General features: G+C 43.3%; 1 protein-coding gene across 2 annotated transcripts in view; it reads left to right on the top strand.

Annotated features, from left to right (window-relative positions):
- Positions 1-2,004: 2,004 nt before the first annotated feature.
- Positions 2,005-20,396, top strand: part of PEAK1 (pseudopodium enriched atypical kinase 1) — a 139,849-nt gene continuing 121,457 nt past the window's right edge. For both annotated transcript variants that reach the window (XM_007664374.4, XM_029064423.2), the window contains exon 1: positions 2,005-2,175. The gene's annotated coding sequence lies outside the window, so the exon portion shown is untranslated. The remainder of the gene's footprint in view (positions 2,176-20,396) is intronic.

Here is a 20,396-nt window from a genome sequence, read left to right as displayed (position 1 = left end):
ATGTTATAAAGCCTCTCGAAGCCATTGCTGAGAACAAGAGCTCAGCCAAAAAAGAACAAAGACTCTCTGTGTTATCCTAAAACAGTAAGAAGGGAGTACCTTGATTTTGTTGGGGCAAAGAAGCCTTATATGTTTCTTCCCCTCACCTCTCCCAAGCTTCTCCATTGCTTCTTGTTTCTTGAAGAACAAATATTGTCCCTTGCCTGCATTATAGTCCTAGAGGAATCCAGCCCCCGAGTAAGTTTGGAACATTACTTACAGAGAAGCAGCGTGGCGCAGTGGAAAGAGCACGGGCTTTGGAGTCAGGGCTCATGAGTTCGAATCCCAGCTCTGCCACTTGTCAGCTGTGTGACTGTGGGCGAGTCACTTAACTTCTCTGTGCCTCAGTTCCCTCATCTGTAAAATGGGGATTAAGACTGTGAGCCCCACGTGGGACAACCTGATTCCCCTGTGTCTACCCCAGCGCTTAGAACAGTGCTCTGCACATAGTAAGCGCTTAATAAATACCAACATTATTATTATTATTATTATTACTTACGATATAAATACGGTGTTGAATTACTTTCTTGTACAGAGAACCATACCGCATTGAGAGGCAGCGTGGCCTAGTGGAAAGTGCCCGGGCTGGATTCTAATCCTGGCTCTCCCACTTGCCTCCTGGGTGACCTTGAGCAAGACAGTTAACTGTGCCTCAGTTTCCTCATCTGTAAAAGGAGGAGTAAATGCAAGTTCTCATTCCCTCTTAGATGATGTGCCCCACCTGGGACAGAGACGGTAACTGATCCAATTGTACTTTATCGCCCCCAGGTTTAGCTTGATGTTTGGGGTTTAAGCACTTAGGAGATACTTCAGTTATTTTATTCTATTACTGTACTTGGTGAAGACAGGAAACCACCAAGTGAACAGGAAAGAAGCTCGGGCTGCAAGCTTACCAAGCGCGCCTGACATCAGGTCAGGCAACAGCCACTGTTATAAATGACCTTCACAGTTAATCAGTCAGTTAGTGATATCAACTGAGCGCTTACTGTGTACAGAGCCCTGGACTATGAACTTGGGAGAGTACTACAGAGTTGATAGACACATTTCCTACCCACCATGACTTTAAGGTCTAGAGAGGGAGAGGTATTAATACAAATAAATAATTTACAGAACGAACGTAAGTGCCGTGGCGCTGAGGATGGGATGAATATCAAGTGCCCAGAGGATATGGCTTCAAGTGCGTAGATGACCCAGAAGGGAGAGGGAGTTTGGGAAAAGAAGGCTTAATCAGAGAAGGCCTCTTGAAGGAGATGTGACCGGAATAATGCTTTGAAGGTGGGGAGAGTGGTGGTCTGGTATATGTGGAAGGGAAGGGACTTATATCTTCCCCATGAAAGAAGTATCCAGGAAGTATCTGTTCTTGCACTTGACTTTTCCAAATGTAAAATTCCCCTCTTTCTTCCATATTTTCTGCCTTGAGGCACTCGAGATCTTTGGTAAAGAAGGGGGAATCAGAACAGCAAAGGATTTGCTTCAGGGCCTAGCACTTAACAAACTTATTTACACCCTCCTTAGCACTCATGACTATAAGTCCTTATTTACTGTGACTATTCCCTCCAGTTTTATATATTCTTATGTTCGCCTCTCCTGTTAGGGTGTAAGCCCCTTTTAATAATTAAAAATAGGGTTAGGGTCTACTTCTTTGATATGTACTTCCCAAGTGGTTATACAGTGCACCACACAGAATTAGGTGCTAAATAAATACTGCTTCAAACACTACTTTGGTGAATGAATTTAAGATTGGCATTATCCCTCAATTCAGAATAAAGTGGAATAAGTCGCCCTTTATGGTGTGTTTTTTTTAAAGTGCTTACTGTGTTCCAGACGCTGAACTAAATGCTGGGGTAGATATAAACTGATCAGATTGAACACAGTCCGTGTTCCACATGTGCTCACAGTCTTAATCCCCATTTTACAGGTGAGGTAACTGAGGCACGGAGAAGTGAAGTGACTTGCCCAGGGTCACACAGAAGACAAACGACAGAGCCGGGATTGGAACCCAGGTCTTTCGACTCCCGGGTCTGTGCTTTATCCACTAAGCTTCACGGCTTCCCTTTCCCAAGTAACTGTGAGTCAGGCAGTCCTGGACATGACGGAGATGGGAGCATCTTCCTGACCGGAGACCTTGGCTTTAAGGTAAATTGTGCTTTATAATGTAACTATGTCATTTCTCTTGTTTTAACTTAAATGCCGAAATTACTCTCCTCGCAGGCACATTTTTGGAATGAGAATCAGTTGAAGGGAGAGATGAGTTGGGAGCCCTTGCATGTTGTAGCCTCTGAGAAACAGGAGATAGAGCTGGAAAATTGAGAGACCACCCAAGCCTAGCAGAAGGAAAGGAGGAAGAGGATAAGATCGCCTCATGGTTTTAGAGTCCCTCTAGACTCTAAGTTCATTGCGGGCAGGGAACGTGTCTGTTTATTGTTATATTGTACTCTACCAAGCAACTGATACAGGGCTCTGCACACAGTAAGTGTTCAATAAATACCATTGATTGATTTTTTGATAGAGTCTCTGGAACATCAGGAGCGTGTTGGGAAGGTCGAAGCAGTTCATGACCAAGGAGTGTTGCCTGGAACAATGAGGGACCTGAGCAGGATTCTCTTCTCAGAAATCTTTCATTCATTCATTCAATAGTATTTATTGAGCACTTACTAGGTGCAGAGCACTGTACTAAGCGCTTGGAATGTACAAGTCGGCAACAGAGAGAGACAGTCCCTGCCCTTTGACGGGCTCACAGTCTAATCGGGGGAGACAGGCAGACAAGAACAATGGCAATAAATAGAGTCGAGGGGAAGAACATCTCATAAAAACAATGGCAACTAAATAGAATCAGGGTGATGTACATCTAATTAAACAAAATAAACAAAATAAATAGGGTGATAAAGATATATGCAGTCGAGCGGACGAGCACAGTGCTGAAGGGGTGGGATGGGAGAGGGGGAGGAGGAGAGGAAAAGGGGGGAGAAGAGGGTTTAGCTGCGGAGAGGTGAAGGGGGTAGAGGGAGCAGAGGGAAAAAGAGTTCAGTGAGATCAATTTGGATCGTTTGGTTTGCTCTATTGGTTGCTCAGAATTTACGGTTCATCGTTCATTCGTATTTTTCTATGGATCTATCTCCCCCTCTTAAATTGCAAGCAGTACCTTGTATGGTAGAGGGTGTGTCTAAACTGATTATTCTTTACAGATTCTGTAAAGGAGAGTAGTGTTGCTGAAGGACCTCGTGTTTTGGAACGATCACGCTAGCATACTCACCCCTTGATGTTTGCCTCAGTTATAACCAATTTTTTTGTGCCACATCTATTCTGGCCAACTCAAATGTCACATTCTGTCCAGGCACACATTGGGGAAGTGACATTCCATAATTCCTCGGTAGCATTCTGTCCAAATTGCACAATGAAACATGTTACAGAAGAATTGATTGTATTTAACCTAATGCTTAGTAGAGTGATTGGCACATAATAGGCATGGAATAAATACCATTAAGCAAACAGACCCGGTTTGGGGGCAGGTGTTGTTCTGTTAAAATTCCCGGCGGTTCCAAGATTATCTAGGATTTCAAAAGAATATCCAAAATGCTTAATACAGTTTTATTTCTAGAGATGAAGCTGTTTTTAGAAATGTTCAGGAGAGAGTCTTAATTGTTTCATTGATTTCCAGTTAGCGTTCCTTTTCATTTAAACTAAAATGCAGTGGATTTGTGGAGACTGAACTCCGACCAAGTCTTAAAAAAAGTTCCAATCAATCATTTTTATTGAGCGTTTACTGGGTACAGAGCACAGAGAAGCAGCGTGGCTCAGTGGAAAGAGCCCGGGCTTGGGAGTCAGAGGTCATGGGTTCGAGTCCCGGCTCTGCCACTTGTCAGCTGTGTGACTGTGGGCAAGTCACCACTTCTCTGGGCCTCAGTTACCTCATCTGTAAAATGGGAATTAAGACTGAGAGCCTCAAGTGGGACAGCCTGATTACCCTCTATCTACCACAGCGCTTAGAACAGTACTCTGCACATGGTAAGCGCTTAACAAATACCAACATCATTATTATTATTATTAAGAGCTTGGGTGCGGACGATAGAACAATATAACAGACACATTTCCGGCCCACGACGGGCTTACAGTCTGAGAGGAGGAGAAAGACATTAATATAAATAGATAAATGAATTACTGATATCTACATAAGTTCCCAGAATTCTCAAACTCATTTGAGAGATCCTGTAAATGATAGTTATGTTTCTGAAGAACCTCGTGTTTTCATTCATTCTTTCATTCATTCAATAGTATTTATTGAGCACTTACTATGTGCAGAGCACTGTACTGAGCGCTTGGAATGTACAAATCAGTAACAGATAGAGACAGTCCCTGCCTTTTGACGGGCTTACAGTCTAATCGGGGGAGACGGACAGACAAGAACAATAGCAATAAATAGAATCAAGTCAGGCAAGTGTACTCACGCCTTGACATTTGTGTCAAGTATAACCAGTATAACCATATGCGTCAAGTTACACCACATCCACGAGGTGATTAGAGAAGAGTTGGTTTACCTCTCGAATGTGTATGCCTCAGCATGGGGAAGTAAAGCAATAAGAAGGACTTAGTAGAAGATTTGAATGGAAGGCCGCTGATCCACAGGACTTTGCCACGACAGTGACCTCACCCGAAATGACATGTCGTTCATTCTTTCTACAATACTGCTACTCCAATTTATCATTTCCTACTGCTACTAGTAGGCAGTGAACTAACCCAAGCTGCAAATAACATCTTTGTCAATGGTTTAGAGCCCCTTGTTGTTCTAGTTGCACTTAGGTTCTGACCCAGAGGTACCGAGGGTCAACAGAAGGGACCTTTCTCCTGTGGACATAGGCTGACCATTGTACTATATTTAGGCTGTTGAATCTGACTGGAATGCCACCCAAATACCCCTTCCCCCCCATCCAGTAAATGAACAGACACATTCTCTCGGAATTCTCATTCTGACTAATGAGTTGATTTATTTTCAGTGGCACACTTGCTAAAAAAACAAACCCTAATCAATAAATGGTGACTGCCTAATTTTTTTTCATTTCATAGATCACTTGAGAAGCTTGTAGCTGAAATCTGTTTTCTGTCGGTTAGCTCTGGTTTGTCATATATTGCCTCAGGGATGCTAAGATGTAGTCATAAGTTATTATTTGTCATAAAGACAAAAAGTACAAGCTCTACAAGGTAAGGCTAGAATTTCATGTCTCTTTGAGACAGGATGGAGTGCAAAGGAGCTCTTTTAGACCCTGAAAAGAGCCCTGTGTGTGACAGAGATAATAAGACTCACAGAAGAGGAATCTGGCCCTTTGACTTGGTTTCCTTGTCTCGCTTCATGAAAGAATCCTGTAATACAGCTCAACTAACTGGGGTATGGCGACTTTTTGTTTTTATAAGGAGACTGTTTTATTTTCAAATCTGCAGTTGCCATTTAAAAGTTTCAGCTAGATGGCCAATAGACTCTGGTGTTGAGGGCAAGTAGCGAAGTGGAGTTTAGACTGACAATACGCATTGCGTGGTCTCCTTGTCTGTTTATGTCTTAGTACAAAGTACAGCTCCTTCCCAGCCTGCAGCTGTTTTATTTAGCTCGACGTATGTGGCTGCCAGAAACATTTAAAACTCCACCTGTTGAGAGCAGGAGCTTGGTTTTAAAAAATCTCAGCCGTCGTCTTCTTGAGTTTTCTTCATTTGGAAAAAGTTTGGAGCAATTTAACTTATGATTTGTAATCTCCCTAGCAGTCTGGTCTTCTGGTGTGCCCAAAAGTCTAGGTTACAGGAAATGATAGTTATTTTAAGCAAGCTATCACCACCCTGCAGGAGCTGAAATATAACAAAATACTCCAGTGTGAGATACAAGAGAGAGAGTGATATTGGAGAACTCTTCCCATTTTAGAAGGAAAAAGCTCCCTTGTGAAGACCCTCCCAGAGTTAATCGATGGTATTTATTGAGCGCTTCCTGTGTGCAGAGCACTGTTCTAAGTGCTTGGAAGAGTACAATACAACGGAGTTGGTAGACTCGACCCCTGCCCACGAGGAGCTTACAGTTGAGAAGTCATCCCTCCTTCAATGTAGCAACAGGTAATATGCTCTAGTTTCCATTTCTGGTGAGAATTCTTTCTCTTACAAAAACTTTATATCATTGACAAGACTTTATTTGGCTATTTGAACACAGAAGTCTTCTATAGAGCTCAAGGAGAAGCCTGTAGGGGTATCATTTAAAAGCTAAAAATAAAAGTCTTGAAAGAGGAAAAAAATCATGGATCCATTTGGCAGAACTGTAGGCTCGAGTTTCTAAAGCAGCGTACTAAACTATATTTGCTCAGTGCTTTTAGTTTCCTTGAGAAAATCTACCACCTACGCCAAAAATGGAGGACCAGGAACCAAGTGGTTTTTGGACAAGAATTATTATCATTACTACCATTATTATTAATATTGTATTTAAATGTTTACCATGTGTCAAGCACTATTCTAAACCCTGGAGTAGATACAGCTTAATTACACCAGAGTCCCCGTCCCACAAGGGGATAACATTCTAAGTAGGAGGGAGAACAAGTATTGAATCCCCATTTTACAGTTGTGGAAACTGAGGCACAGAGAAGAGAAGTGACATGTCCAAAGTCATACACCAAGCAAGTGCGAAGCTGGGATTAGAACCCAGGTCCCCTGACTCCCAGGCCCGACTCTTTCCACGAAGCCACCCTGCTGCTCCAAGGATGTTTGAAGCTACTGCTATTCCTCAAAGGCTTTTTGGCATGCTGCCTTTAGGACCAAGCACATTTTCTAAGGCAGAGACCGTTAATTCTGAGATTGCGAGGCAGAGATCTTGAGGGCTTTTTCCCCTTCGATCTTTTGTAGATCTCCGGTCTGTTGTAAGATCCCCTTTGACTCCAGATTTTAAATGTTTCTAGAGACCTCCTAATGCATTGAAGCCCCCTTGTGTAAAAAAAAATGTTCTGATATGCTTAGTGCCCTGTATAGTCAGAAAACTCGAGCGACTGGATTAGTTTTCCCAGGAGAATCACGTGTTTATATATGGATAGGTTTTCATTTTTCACCCTGTAGTTAATCCAAAATTAGAATGTTGTACTTGTCAGCCGTCAGAAGCAGTGGAAATGTCATTGATTTTAAGGAGCTGCTATGAGGCTCCTGGTGCTTTTTGTGAACGACAGAAAAGCTTCCCCAGAGCTCCCATCAAGCCTGAACTGCTCCAGGGTGCCTTTCACCTACCATGTATATGTTAGGCTTCATTTTAAACCAACACTACCCATCATGCCAAATGCCTCCAAATCAGGTTCTCGTTTTAATGGTGAACACAGACTGGAATTCTCTGAGCTGCATTTTTACTCCTGATTAAACTCAATTTTGTTCCCTTCAGACTCAGTTGAATTTTGAAGTCTGTCAGTGGATCGAATGTGATGGTGATCTCTGCAGGCACTATTTCTGCTATCGTTTTGGATGACCAGGAGCACCTTGGTCGAAAACTTTAATGATTAAATAGGAAATGTCTGGGCTTCCTCCTCTGTGTCAGCACACTCCTCAAGTCCTCATTCCCTCTGCGCCACTGGACTCGGAAGATCCTATTCAAATTGCAACTGTTCAGCCTTCAAGCTTGTTTTCCCCCGCTAAAAATCCCAGCTCCGCCACTTATCTGCTGCGTGACTTCAGGCAAATCACTTCACTTCTTGCCTCAACTCTAAAATGGGGATAGAAAATGTGAACCCAATATGAGATGGGAACTTGTATCTATCCCAGCATTTATTACAGTGCCCGAAAGCACTTAAAAAATACCACAGTTATTTCAGTGCCCGGCATGTAGTAAGTGCTTACCACATATCATTATTTTTTTCCCTAAAATCTTTGGGAGAAGTGTGTTTTTACACTTCCCATATTTCTTCCTATCTTCTACTTCTCCCTCAGAGACTAGTGTCATGTTGAGCATCATATGAGGAATGTTTCTGCCTTTTCTTTCCTGTAGCATACTTCAGTGTAGCCGGTCATCGAGACCCTCTTAAACTCTCAAGGTTGGACTTGCAGAAGGCAGTTAGACAGGGAACTCTATCTTGTTTCTCAAATATAAAGTGAGAAAAATGAGATCTCATATGACCAAAGATCAGTTATTCCTGCTCCAGTTTTTTTTAGATCCTAAAACATCTAAAAGAAATCGATACGAGAATAGCCCAAATCCCTGAGGTATTTCAGTCAATCAGGGCTATTTATTAAGCACTTACTGTGTGCCGAGCACCGCACAAGGACTTGGGAGAGTACAGTGCTATACAGTTGATAGACTTGATCCCTGCTCCCAAAGACCTTACAGTCTAGGTGGGGGGAGACAGACACTTCTCATCCTGCTAACGAAGCAGAAGCCATGTACCCTCTCCATGACACAGTCGATTCATCCTTAATCCCATCATCACTATGTAAATACTTTGATAGATGGCCTTACTGGTATCCCACTATCTCGGAGCATCTATTTTAAAAGAACAGTGTTCTGATATGTGGTTGGACATCGATGTGGAGTGCTAAATTAATTCTCGAGCCAACAAGGATTGTGCTTCAAAGCTTTAAAAAAAAGTCCATTTCCCCAAATAAAACAGGAGTAATCTCTTAACATTCCTCTGTTCATGGCACAACACATAATTGAAACTGTCTCATTACGTCGGGCCAGAGGGTCAGACCTCTCGAGGGCAAGACTTTTAATGGTAGGATTTCCAAATAGGGAAAATACCAAACTAATAACGTATTAAACATGAATGCGTGATTCTTAAATTTACCCTCCAGGAAAACCAAACCATGATCAGGCTCCTACCCATCCCCCAGTTTCTCTGAGATACCCACCGTTCTGTCATTTAGAATTCCATGTCTGTGTTGCCAAAACTTTCCGTTCCTCCTTGCTTCCTGTCCCTCTGTTGCCTCCATATTTTTCTTTCTTTGTTTTCTTTTTCCATTTCATTTCTTTTTACTTCTCCCATCCTTTTCTTTGGAGTATGATCTCCCATATTATTCTCTTTGGCTCTCTTTTCCACCCCAGTTTATTTTTGCCTCTCCTTTTTCATTGCTTCCCCTCATTTCTCTTTTCTTTCCTTTGTGGTACCTCATTTATTCTCTTACTTCCTATGTTGATTTTCTAAAATCCTTCCTGCTCACCACTGCTGAGTTCCTAGGGAGACCCCAGTTCCAGAAAGGGGGCATAAAGGAAGGCTGGACTCGGGGAGTTGGATGATACACGGGGAAGAGGAACAAGACCTTCCTCCTGGCTTTTGGAAGAACCTCCCTGGCCATCTCTGAGAACCCTCTGCCAAACTGGGATCTGATCTCCCTTCCCGGAGAGAGGAGATGCTTTGAAAAGAGTAATAGGTGGTTTCCACCCAGTGAAAAAGGAACTGTTGGGTCTTATCCCTGCATTCCCCCAGCAAGAAGGCCCCATTATTATTATCATCATCATCATCGATAATAATGGTAACAATAACTGTGATATTTGTTCAGCACTTACTCTGTGTCATACACTGTACCAATCCCCGGGTGAGATTCTAGATATTCAAGTCGGACACAGCTCCCATCCCACGTGGGGCTCAACGTCTAAATAGGAGGAAGAACCGGAATTGAATCCCGATTTTCCAGATGATGAAATAAGGCATAGTGAAGTGACTTGCCCCAGGTCACCCTGCAGACAAGTTGGCAAAGCTGGGATTAGAACCCAGGTCCTCTGCCTCCCAGGCCGGTGCTCTTTCTACTAAGCCACACGCCGTGAATTCATAGTTGTCATTTTGGCAATTTGGTTTCCTGTTGAAACAGAGTTCTCTCTCTGGATATAACTGGGATCATCAGTCTAATCTCCTGCTGGAATTTTCCAGTTCTGGCCGTGACCTAGTCAGTAACCCTTCTGTGTCCCCCACCCCCTGGGAACAGGTAAGAGAAGCAGCGTGGCTCAGTGGTGAGAGCCCGGGCTTGGGAGTCAGAGGCCGTGGGTTTTAATCCCGGCTCCACCACTTGCCTGCCGTGTGACCTTGGGCAAGTCACTTCACTTCTCTGGGCCTCAATTCCCTCATCTGTAAAACGGGGATGAAGACTGTGAGCCCCACGGGGAACAACCCGATGACCTTGTATCTACCCCAGCACTAAGAACGGTGCTTGGCACATAGTAAGCACTTAACAAATACCATTAAAAAAAAAAAAAGCATTGCTGATATTTACTGGCCTGCCCTCTTGAGGCAGTGTTTTGTTTTATGGCCGAGTCTGTTTGCTAGACTAAATAAATTCATTGTAACCCACTCAGAAAATAGTTTCTGTGTAAATGCACCAGGAAACTGTGAGTCTTTAATAATAAGACTGAGGTAACAAAACATTTGAGTTCCAAAAGAAGTGAGAGTTAATTGAACTCACTTAACTAAAGGCAGTGTTCATCTTCAGAACACTTCCAAATTTAATAAAAGGAAACAATTGGCATAATTCTCACTTGAGTACTCCTTGGAGACTTTTTTTTCCATCTGAAATTTCTCCCTTCTTTTGATTTGATTGGTATTTTGTGGAGTGAGAGGATATCACCCATTCTACATCAGACGGGCAGATATGGAATTATTTAGAGTTAGTAGTCATCTTAAAAAACACATCTCCCTGGCTATTTGTTATAAATTTTAAAAATATGGATTCAACTCTGCTATACAAGACCACCTGCAAATGAACTCTTATGATCAAGAAATTCTCATATCCTACTTTGAAGCTGAGAAAACATTAAAATCCACTCCTCTCTCGAGTCATCTTAAACCAGAAGGCCTTTATGACCACAGTGTAGATTAGTGCCACTTATTCAGGGAAACTTCAGTAAATATTAATTGATAATGATTATTTTATGAGTGTTTCACTCAGTTGAGTTAATCTCAGCCATTCTGAATTAGCTCACTTTATTTTTCACAATCTGGATCTTGCACATTTCATTTCATTTCATTTCTAAAAGTGTTAGATGAAATTTTGCAGAGACTTTTTTATTCATCACGAGTGAATGTAAGACATGATTGACATAATTTTCCCTATTTTCAAAAGCATAACTAGCCAAGACCCATATAGTAGTAACAGAAGCAGCGTGGCTTAGTGGAAAGAGCGCGGGCTTGGGAGTCAGAGGACATGGGTTCTAATCCCGGCTCGGCCACTTGTCAGCTATGTGATCTTGGGCAGTGTGGCTTAGTGGAAAGAGCCTGGGGTTCGGAGTCAGAGGTCATGAGTTCGACTCCCGGCTCTGCCCCTTGTCAGCTGTGTGACTGTGGGCAAGTGACTTAACTTCTCTGTGCCTCAGTTCCCTCATCTGTAAAATGGGGATTAAAAGTGTGTGAGCCCCACGTGGGTCAACCTGATTACCCTGTATCTCCCCCAGTGCTTAGAACAGTGCTCGGCACCTAGTAAGCGCTTAACAAATACCAACATTATTATTATTCTCTGTGCCTCAGTTACCTCATCTGCAAAATGGGGATTAAAAGCATGAGCCCCACGTGGGACAACCTGATTACCTTGCATCTACCCCAGTGCTTAGAACATTGCTTGGCACATAGTAAGTGTGTAACCATTACCATAATTATTAATAGTTTTTATTAAACACTTACTGAGTGAGAAGCACTCTACTAGGTGCTGGGAAAGAATACACAAGTCTCAAGATATAAGTATGTGGGGGGAAGGGGACTGACCACAAACACATAATGAATGTTGGAACCTCAAAGCACTAAAATATCATCATCATCATCTTTTTTTATTACTGTATCTGTTAAGCACTGATTATATAACAAGCACTGTTCTAAGCCCTGGGGTAGATACAAGTTAATTGGGTCAGACAGAGTTCCTGTCCCACGTGGGCTCAGAGTCTAAGTAGTAAGGAGAACAGGCATCGAATCCCCATTTTACTGCTGAGGAAACTGAGGCACAGAGAAGTTGAGTGACTCGCTCAAGGTCACCCAGCAGCAGTTGAAATTAGAACCCAGATCGTCCGACTCCAAGGCCTATGGTCTTTCTAGGACGTGAAAAGACGAGGACAGATGCGCAAAATAAAAACGCAAAGCAGGGAGGCTGGAGGAGCAGAATCGCAGGCTCCTCGCAACTCAGAGTCCAAGAGGATTAACCGCTAGAGACTACCCAAGGTTCTACGATTCATGGAGGCCATGCAGTGCAGTTGCTCCATGCTGTGATGGTGGTACAAGACAGGTTGAGGTGGAGGCTTGTGAATTATGTGATGGGTGGGGCCACTATCCTAATACTATGCCATTTCTTGGCAGCAGGTGCGTTTATTTAACATCATGCATCAGATTGGATGCTTTTTACACTTGGCGATATCCCCCAAAGCAAATCTCTATTAGTGTGGGTGAGTGGGGTTAAAATGACCAATGAATAAAGAGCAGGACTGTTCGCTCTGGGTAAATGTATTTAATCTTTCATCTTGCCCGATCCGTGTTATCATTTAAGTACTCCGTTATTCATTCATTCATTCATTCATTCAATAGTCTTTATTGAGCGCCTACTAAGTGCAGAGCACTGTACTAAGCGCTTGGAATGGACAAATCGCTAACAGATAGAGACGGTCCCTGCCCTTTGACGGGCTCACAGTCTAATCGGGAGAGACGGACAGACAAGAACAATAGCAATAAATAGCATCGAGGGGATGAACATCTCATTAAAACAATAGCAAATAAATAGAATCAAGGTGATGTACATCTCATTAACAAAATAAATAGGGTAATGAAAACATATACAGTTGAGCGGACGAGTACAGTCCTGAGCGGATGGGAAGGGAGAGGGGGAGGAGCAGAGGGAAAGTGGGGAGAGAGGGTTTAGCTGCAGAGAGGTGAAGAGGGGGGTAGAGGGAGCAGAGGGAAAAGGGGAGCTCAGTCTGGGAAGGCCTCTTGGAGGAGATGAGCTTATACGTTCCTGCCCCCAAGAAACTAGTAGCCTAATGGAATGAAACAGATGCACGTTTATACTTACGCGGGCTTATAATTGTTAATACAAATTACTTTGTTTGCAGATGTTTTTTTCTGCAACAGTTTATATTTGGGTCTTAAGAAATTTAAGTCGCAATCACATGATGTACCCTGCATGTGTGAGAGAAATCGACAGCTCCCTCCCTCCCCTGGGGAAATGTTCACGTCTTACAGTAATAGTGTAGGGTCTGAGTCTAGTTGGGCTACCGGGGCCATTTTTATGGTGGCATAGGGAAGAGTAGAGAGACACGTGCTTCCCAAAATTGGGTTTTGAAAGAACGCAGATATCGACTGGTGGGATCCGCTATCATGGCTGTAGGCTTCATGTCTGCCAGTTTCCTTTATGCGTGGTATTTTTCTGTTGATCAGATACAGAGCAGCAGTGGTCCTCATAGAGAGAGTCATCTGGTGATGTTTGTGTGTGTGTGAGCAGATTCCCTAATGAGACTAGTGTGTGCATCCCAGTCTGTCGATTTCCTTGAATACTACATTTCAAAGGGATTTTTTTATGATAACCTTGATCCTACAGTCATAAACATGGGTTCAGGTCAGTCGGTAAATGACAACTACTGAGCGCTAACAGAAGCAGCCCACGGACCTGTTTGGAGTGCATCGTCAGTGTTCTGGCTGAAAAGAACATGCCGTTTCATATCATGTTTTTACTGATTGCTAAGATGAAATCAGGAAATTGGTATTTACCAAGGCAGGGACGAGAAGACATCCCCAGCCCCGTGCCCTTGTCTTTTTTACACTCCGAAGCACTCGAGGACATGCTAGTTTATCTGTAACCTTTTGTTTGAAGTGGAGTTGAAGCTTGAGGCCAGAACTGTATGTTAATTCTGGATTTACGCAGACCAACATTTCCAGAGGGCTTTTTTGATTTTGTAGCCGTTGCCTGTCTGCTCACGGTTAGGACTCGGCCCTGTCGTTCCTTTCAGGGTCATCGTTTTTAACTATCATTCATTCAGTCGTATTTGTTGAGAGCTTACTGTGTACAGAGCACTGTGCTAAGCACTTGGGAAAGTACAATATAACAACAAATGGCAACATTCCCTGCCCACAACGAGCTCAGAACTACGTGCTTAGAGCTTTGGAGAACCACCTCCAGAATCCCTGTGCTTTATTCATGTCTAAGGCTTGCTCTCAGTCAAGCTCAGAAGGGAGAAGAAAATGAGGGCTTAAGACCGAAAGTTGATGTAAAGTTGATTTTATACCTGTTCATACTTAAGACTGGAAGCCCCCTGAGGGACAGGAACTGTGTCTGACGATGATTTTCTATCTCCCTTAGCGCTTAGAACGGTACCTGACATAGTAAGCACTTAATAAATGCCACAGTTATTTTGTTTGTGTGAAAAATCTTTTAAGAGCTGGATTTTTTGGAATTACATCTAGATGTGGAATTGAATATGAGTAATAGTAGAACGTATCATAGCATGGAGTAGTGGATAGAGCACGGGTCTGGAAGTCAGAAGGTCATGGGTTCTAATCCCAGCTCCGCCACTTGTCTGGTTTGTGATCTTGGGAAAGTCACTTCACTTCTCTGTGCTTCAGTTACCTCATCTGTAAAATGGGGTTTGAGACTGTGAACCCTATGTGGGACAGGGCCAGTGTCCAGTCTGATTTGCTTGGATCCACTCCAGCACTTAGTACAGTGCCCGGCACACAGTAAGTGCTTAAAAAATACCATAATTATTCTTATCTTAAAGTTTCACGAATGAAAACTTAGCTACTGAAAACTAGGGTGGCAGACCTGAGCCCTAAAGAATTTCCGAGACCAAGTTAGAGGGACCATTTCAGTAATACCGCTAAAACCCTGCCTCAAATACTCCAAGAAGCAAAATAGGTCTTCTCTATAGTCCCACCTCGACTATTGCATCAGCCTCCACGGTGACCTCACTGCCTCTTGTCTCTCTCCACTCCAGTCCTCACTTCTCTCTGCTGCCCAGGTCGTATTTTCTAAAAAAAGGCTTTCAGTCCACATCTCCCCACGCCTCAAAACCTTCAGTGGTTCCCACATCAAAAGAAAATCCTTACCCTCGGCTTTAAAGCATTCAATCACCTTGCCCCCTCCTACCTCTCCTTTCTGATTTCCTACTACAACACAGCCTGTATACTGAACTCCTCCAACACTAACCTTGATTTTGTCTTTCTCACCGCAGACCCCTCACCCACATTATGCCCTTGGACTGGAACTGCTTCACCTTTCATATCCCATGGACAATTTACTCTCCCCACCAAAAAAGCCTTATTAAAATCTCATCTCCTCCTCCTTAGCTTTTCCTAAGCCCTCTTTTCCTCTTTTGCATCACCTGTACTTGGATTTGTAATAATAATAATAATGTTGGTATTTGTTTAGCGCTTACTGTGTGCAGAGCACTGTTCTAAGCGCTGGGGTAGATACAGGGTAATCAGGTTGTCCCACGTGAGGCTCACAGTCTTCACCCCCATTTTGCAGATGAGGTAACTGAGGCACAGAGAAGTGAAGTGACTTGCCCACAGTCACATAGCTGACAAGTGGCAGAGCTGGGATTACCCTTCAAGCTCTGGATATTCACCCACCCTCCACCCCACAGAACTTGTATACGTATTTGTAATTTATATTAATACCTGTCTCCCCTCTGGGTTGCAAGCTTTTCTTTTTGGGTATTTGTTAAGTGCTTTCTGTGTGGTAGGCACTGGAGTAGTTACAAGATAATCAGGCTGGACACAGTCCCTGTCTCTCATGGGGCTCACAATCTTAATCCCCATTTTACAAATGGAGTAACTGAAGCACAGAGAAGTTAAGTGACTTGCCCAAGGTCACACAGCAGGCAAGTGTTGGGGCCAGGATTAGAATCCTGGTCCCCTGACTCCCAGGCCCATGATCTTTCCTCTAGGCCATGCTGCTCCTGGTGGGCAGGGAACGGTTCTACCAGCCTGTGAGCCCGTTGTTGTCTCTATGTGTTCCTGAATTGTACTTGCCGAGCGCTTAGTACAGTGCTCTGCACACAGTAAGCACTCAGTAAATATGATTAAATGAATGAACTCCATTGTATTGTACTCTCCCAAGCGCCCCACACCCATTAAAAAGCCAATAAACGCCATTGATTGATTTATCAATTGATTTCAAGGAATGCAAACTGTTTCAGGTAGTAACTACTGCCGACCACCCTATACCCGCCCCACCCCCCGCCTTTTTTCTGTAGCTAAATTGCCTAGAATTTCTTGATTTTTTTTTCATCTCTGTTCCTTTCAAATCCCTCCACCTTAATTCTTCCCATTCTTCCCAAACTCCTGACATGAAGAGGGAGGAGAGTGGACAGAGCGGGGTGAGTAAAAAGTTCTAAAGTAAGAACGAAGTAGTACGTAAAATAGCTGAACGGCCTTTACTCCCTGTGAGCCTTTTTCATCTGGCCATTCACTGGCTTCAGCCTCTCCTAGCTTGGGATTCGTGGCTTCCCATCCATGTCAGCGGTGTAGCCGTAGAGAGGGTGGCCATGCCTCTGGAAACAAGTAAGCCAGAGACAAGGACTCAAGGGAGATGACCTAGACGCACATCTGTAATAATGTTGGTATTTGTTAAGCGCTTACTACGTGCAGAGCACTGTTTTAAGCGCTGGGGTAGAGACAGGGGAATGAAGTTGTCCTACGTGACCCTCACAGTCTTCATCCCCATTTTACAGATGAGGGAACTGAGGCCCGGAGAAGTGAAGTGACTTGCCCAAGGTCACACGGCAGGCAAGTGGTGGAGCCGGGATTAAAACCCACGGCCTCTGACTCCCAACCCCGGGCTCTTGCCACTGAGCCACGCTGCTTCTCTAGTGTATGATGCAACCCGATAACACTTCATTTATTTAAATATCTGCCTTTCCCTGTAGACTGTAAGCTCCCCGTAGGCAGGGATCACGTCTACCAACTCTACTGAATCGAACTTTCCCTTGCACGTAGTACAGTGCTCTGCGTACCGTAAGAACTCAGTAAATACTACAGATCGCTCAATAACTGCAGGTTTAGGAGTCGCACCAAGGCTCTATAATTTGGTGGAACCCATTGAACTCTCCCGGTATCTCCCAGAAGGAGTTCACCTCTGTGGACAGTCCTGTTATCTTTTAGCATTATCCTACAGTTAATCGTATTTATCAAGTGCTTACTGTGTGCAGAGCACTGTACTAAGCGCTAGGGAGAGTATCAGTCACTTATTGAGTACTTACTATGTGCAGAGCACCGTACTAAATGCTTGGGCCAGGACAACACGGCAATATAACAGACACGTTCCCGGACTAAACGAGCTTACAGTCTAGAGGATACTATAAAAGAGTCGGTAGACCGATTCCCTGCCCACGAGGAACTGACAGTCTGTTTCAGCACGGAGTTGTAGATATAACACAGGTCCGGGAGTCAGAAGGTAATGGGTTCTGATCCCGGCTCCGCCACTTCTCTGCTGTGTGTCCTAGGGCAAGCCATTCACTTCTCTGTACCTCAGTTACCTCATCTGTAAAATGGGGATGAAGAATATGAGCCCTGTGTGGGACATGGACTGTGTCCAACTGGATTTGCTTGTGTCCACTTCAGCACTTGTAAATGCTTAATAATAATGTTGGTATTTCTTAAGCACTTACTTTGTGCAGAGCACTGTACTAAGCGCTGGGGTAGATACAGGGTAATCAGGTTGTCCCACGTGAGGCTCACAGTCTTAATCCCCGTTTTACAGATAAGGTAACTGAGGCACAGAGAAGTGAAGTGACTTGCCCACAGTCACCCAGCTGACAAGGGGCAGAGCCGGGTTTCAAACCCATGACCTCTGACTCCCAAGCCCGGGCACTTTCCACCAAGCCACGCTGCTTCTCATAACAAATACCATAATCATTATTATTTCAGATTAGGCCTTTACCATAGACACTAGGGTTATCTCATGAATTTAGCGCTGCAGGACAGCTGACTCCATTGGCTTCCGTAAGATCCACCAAGGTGAGCCTGTCTTTGTATTAAATGAAATCTTTTCTGCAAACAATAGACTCCGTTCCCATTCGCTCAACAGTGTAATGCGAGGGAGAGCCTGGGCACATCTTCATCTTATTCCCAATTGCCAAGGTCATTGTGTTTCAATAATTTCTTTTATATCGAAATACCATTTGGAATAACTCGTATTCTTCAATTATGCAAGAGAATGATTCCGTCCGTCATAGGGTCATTATTCTTAAATGCTATTGCATTTTAGGCAGCAAAATGTTTAAAGTCAAATCCTCATTATCTGAAGAGAATGTAAATCGACTGGATTTTCATTTTCCCCCCTGATTGTAACAATCTAGTTCTAAAGGCTCACTAATAAGATTGACTAACCTTTGCCTTCACTGAAGAGAGAAATTAAAGCACATATTCATCACGTCCTGTTCCTGGTATCAGAAATTCCCGAGTTGAGACTTTTTTTAAATCTTGAGCTACATAAAGGACTAGCTTCTGCTAGGATTTAAGGCTTATTGAAATTGACCCTGCTAGAGGGCAGAGGGGTGGCCCGAATGACCCACCAGAAGGACAATCAGACCGTTCTAGAATGGAAGAATATATGGAAGCTTGCATTACTGGGAATTATATGTGTGGTTTTCAGAGGAGGATACACTGCACCCCCCAGATGCCATGATGTGATGACTTCATTGTCGAAGACCAGATGGATGGCCTCATTCTTTATGCTTTTGGAGAGCGTATGCAGAGGAGTATAATGCTTCATTCATCAGAAGCTTTATTTTTAGTTTTGTAGAATTCCATGACTCGGCATTTGGGAAATTAAGGCCTCGGTCACACCCAGAAAAGGATTGACTCTTATACCAAAAGTGAATGTTGACTAATGAGGTTTTATAATGGAGCCTATGTAGTTGTCCCTTGGGTTTCGAGATGACGTTCCTGCCTCTGAACCTTATACAGGTGTGGCCGAAAAGATGTGTGAAAGACAGTCCCTACCGCACAGGGAGGGAAGATAATCCTTTCGTTGCCTTTTCAGGGCTGAAATCCAGTGCCGTTTTTGAGCCTACCTAGAAAGAATGAACTATTTGAGGGAGTTTGAATCTTATGCAAATGTGAGCATATTAAGAGTTCAGATAAGAGCACCGAAAATATTTTAGTGCACTGGAAGCAGTTTATCTGAGATTTGGAGGGTGAATTTAATTAACCAGTTGGCACGGTGTTTTGTCCAGTGACGTACAGGCCTGTGTTATGAAAGCTATTGACCCAGAACTGTTAATGACTCTAGAAACTGACTTATAAATCCCTTGATTGTTTTTGCCTCAAGTGCAATCAGGTTTAAATATCCTGAATTTTATCACATTGGAGAGGGCAGTGGGCCCCGAGGTTTGAACTTCGTTCGATTAATTAGCAGCCTCAAACTCTATTTCTGGTAGCATCTTTTTGCCTGTATTAAAATATTTGCCATAAGAGCCACTCTGCCTATGAAATTACAGGTAAGCCAGGCAAAATTTCAAATTAGATTCAAAACCAATAGCATAAAAACACACGAACAGATATTGAAATACATGGAGTGGGTAGCCTGGATGATTATAAGGATTTTGTAATTATATCGCTCCCTCACTGTGACTAATCTCGAACATTTGGACACATTTTTTCCATCATATTTTTGTTCTCTTTCCTCCTTCCTGGCTTCCCCATCAGAGCTGTTGCAGAGAGCAGCCTGAATGCACTTCTTTGCCTCCAGATCACTAACACTCTATTCTCAAACTGTAAATGTTTTTTAGACCCCGAGTCCCATGTAGGCCAAGGTCTGTGTTTGACATGATTATCTTTTATATACCTCAGCGCTGAATACAGTGCTATAGTAAGTGCTAAGCCGATTATCATTATTATTACTAAAAGTAAACATAAATTAGTTTCCCTCAGCATCCCTCAGTAAACAGTGGGTTGAGGATAAGGTCTGTGTGTTGGCGGGGGAAGGGGGGGGCGGAATTCCTAAAACTTCCCTGGAAAACAGACACTACTGTTTTTTTTCCCTTTTAAAAACTTTCCACTTGGCATTTTCCCTGAAAACAAGCCGTGTCCCAGACACATTGTATGATCATGCTTTCTCTGATGATACTGGAAATTTTCTTTATCCTTCAAAAGACCTTCTGACTTAACTTTTGTCTTAACGTCCTTTAAACAGATGATAAACTGCAGCTGCCAGATCCACAGACCTAAAAAACTAAAAGGGGAGGCTCTCCCAGATGGTTCTAATAAGAAGAAGAAAACAGCAAAGGGTGGAGTAGGGGGAATGGAACCAAATTTCAGGGCTGAACTTTACTGAAATTTTGGTTTCAATGGAAAGGGAAAAATCTGTTCTATCAATAGAAACTTTTTGTTTTTCTTCAGATTCCTTTTAAGCATTCAGCTATCGTGCTGCTGTTACTCTTTTTCATGTACATCTGTCGT

The sequence above is a fragment of the Ornithorhynchus anatinus genome, chromosome 5 (genome assembly GCF_004115215.2).
Source record: "Ornithorhynchus anatinus isolate Pmale09 chromosome 5, mOrnAna1.pri.v4, whole genome shotgun sequence".
NCBI lineage: Eukaryota > Metazoa > Chordata > Mammalia > Monotremata > Ornithorhynchidae > Ornithorhynchus > Ornithorhynchus anatinus.
Note: the sequence above shows the minus strand (reverse complement) of the source record. Positions and strands in the feature narration are given on the sequence as shown.